The following is a 2,779-nucleotide window of genomic DNA, read 5'->3' as shown; positions in this document are numbered from 1 at the left end:
CAGAATAAAGGCTCTTCCCATCCCAGCTTGAGAGCGCAACTGCTCAGGTTATGTAGTCCAGGTTCTAGCACTTCAGTGTTGTGTGACCTGGATGATGTCTTTTCTTCTTTGGGGCTTAGTCCCTTTGGTGAAATAGCAATGGTGCTCATTTCCTCCAAGATTTTGAGACTGAAGGAGTCTTAAATCCTTAAAGAAAACAGTAAAATCCCCTGCTAACCATATAATGGTTAGACTACAACACTGCTCTCATCTTTGGTATTGGCTGGCCTCTTCTTTTATTTGTAACAGTCTCAGTAAGGGGCCAAAGATTGCACAGGCTGTGGAAACTGAGCATCCTTCACATGTGTGGCACAAGCAACTGTGGGAGCCAGGAAGAAACCAATCACCATTGGCTGGATGTGGGACACTGAGAGCCTGGGGAAGCCTGCCTTATTCCTCCCCATATTGGTTTTTGAGCAGTTGAGGACTAGAAGCCAAACACATATCAGAAAGCTTTATCAGCAGAGCTATCCATTAGAAGTATGGTGGGCAGGAAGGAGAGGGAGGGGTCAGACTCCTGCCTGACAGCTCTGGCCACAGCCCCCTCCCTTGCCCCCATGTAAATACAAGATGCAGTAGTCAGAGTCCTTCAGCTGATCTAGCTTAGGGGTTCAGGGAGAAGGTTAAGTTACACAGGTAAGAAGGGATCCTCATGCCAGCAAATGGTGTGTCCACTAGGGGGCTGTGCTGATCCATCTCTCCACCAGCACAGCCTGATCAGCCCTCAATTTTCAACCCATTATCTTGAAGCAGCATTGAGATTGCTGGGGAAGGGGAACATTCATTACAGTTCTGTTGCCTAAGGTTGCTGGTTATTCTCCCATACTTGATTGTCTCCCTAGACCAGGCAGGTTACACAGGTCAGAACAAGTAGGAGAGCTCGGTAGAAGGCACCAGGTACAAGGAGAGAAACAAAAGCAGCAGGAGACAGACAAAGGCTAGGGGCAGGCATTCATTCCCAGCACTGCACAGTTCCAGGCAGTCTGCAAAGCTGGCTTACAGTTGTTCCAGTCCCCTTGTAGACAGCAGGGAAATCACCTCAAAGGCAAGCTCACCAGCCGAGGGGCAATGCTTCATTCCCCCTGACCTCATAGCACGTTGCCTACAGCCGATACCAATTTGGCATCAGGGCAGGGGCAGGCCCAGTTGCCAGGAAGAGGCAGGAGGTATGCTTCTTGCCCCTGTCAGTAACCCAGGTGCTGTGCTTGCAGTTGTAGCTGCTGCCCTAGGTCCCAGACTGGCCTCAGACGCAATCAAAAATGCCAGTTCATGCAGGACAGAAGATGGCTCTATTCAGTGCTGCCCTGCCCTGCAGGCAGATGACTGTTCTCACACCTACGGCCCACAGGCACTTGCCCTGTTGCTAGAACATCTGCAAGGCTTCTCACTTTAGCCAAGAGAGCACAGGCAAAACCAGCTTTTAGTATCAGTGCATTAGCAGCCACCAGGCTGTAGGCAGTCACACTAGCTAACCACAGAGCTCTGGTGCAGGGACACAGCACCCTCCCGAAACTTACTTCTAGATAAGGGAACCTGGGATAAGCACCCCAACTACTCATTGAGTGGCTAAACCTAGGGACTGTGGGATAATGGGGGTCCTAGGGAACCTAGTGTACCATGCATAAGTATACAGGCATTACACATTGTACTAGAAAGATTCCCAAATGAGATAACTTGCTCTCTGAAAAAATTAGTTTGTTGCAGGAGCCCTAGGTTCCTTTCACCGTGAAGTGCTTGAACACCTCTGTTCACCCTTTGTGCTGAAGGAAAAAATCTTGGCACAACATGTAATGCCTGTTCATGGCCTCAAAAAGCAGGGACACCTCATAATGCAGGCAGCTGGAAAACACAGCGCACCCTGAAACAGCTGCAGTGCATCAGCGCTTACCCAGAATGAGCTTGTGCAGAACTGTCAATTCTTGTGCTTCCTTAAAGATAAACTCCTGTAATCTTTGGATTGCAGCAAGATCTCCGCTTCCAGTAAGGAAGTTCTAGCTTCTATGGCTATGGAGAAAGCCCTGCAAACAGGAAGCCATCCTCCCCTGGAGATGAAGAAAAGCACCTACTGTTTTTAAAATGCTGGTATCCTATGATTCTGTGGGCCTGACTCATGCTTTGCAACTACTGCCAGCTGACATGATTGAATGAGTTTGTTCTTTGCCTCCTTCTGTAAAAGGGATTAGTCAGTGTAGAATGCTTCTCATGTTTCTGGATGAAGGGAGTGAAGTTATCACATTAAGGAGGGGTAGGGGGAGACATTAAAACGCAAACTTAGTTTATTTTACTTTCAAAATGTAAAAAGCACCAGTTTTATAAAAAACATTATGTGAAAATACACACACATGCTCACACACACAGTAAGGGTCAGAGGTCACTGCAAATTGGTTTTTCCCCCCTGCCTCATACCCAGCTGTTTCAAGCTGCTTGCATTTAGAATTTCAATGCAACAGAAAATCCTCTGGCAAACACTGCATGTGTCACAGTGATTAAAACAAATGCATTAACAAGTAAAAAGACTTCTCCACTGGCCACCAATAATAATAGTAAACATTATTAATAGTAGAAAAATTGGTAGTGTGTAAATTTGATTTTCTTCAGTTGATGCTAAGTATTTGCAGCAGGCTTGGGACCACTCAGTCCATTTCACAAGCAACAGACTGGGCTTGGCATTAGATTTGCTAGTGACTGGCTAGTTTTAGAGTTTTTTTTTTTTTTTTTTTTTTTTTAAAAAAAAAAAACA

The sequence above is a fragment of the Crocodylus porosus genome, unplaced genomic scaffold (assembly GCF_001723895.1).
Source record: "Crocodylus porosus isolate Cpor-Errol unplaced genomic scaffold, CroPor_comp1, whole genome shotgun sequence".
NCBI lineage: Eukaryota > Metazoa > Chordata > Crocodylia > Crocodylidae > Crocodylus > Crocodylus porosus.
The sequence above is the reverse complement of the archived record's forward strand: the minus strand, read 5'-3'. Positions refer to the sequence as shown.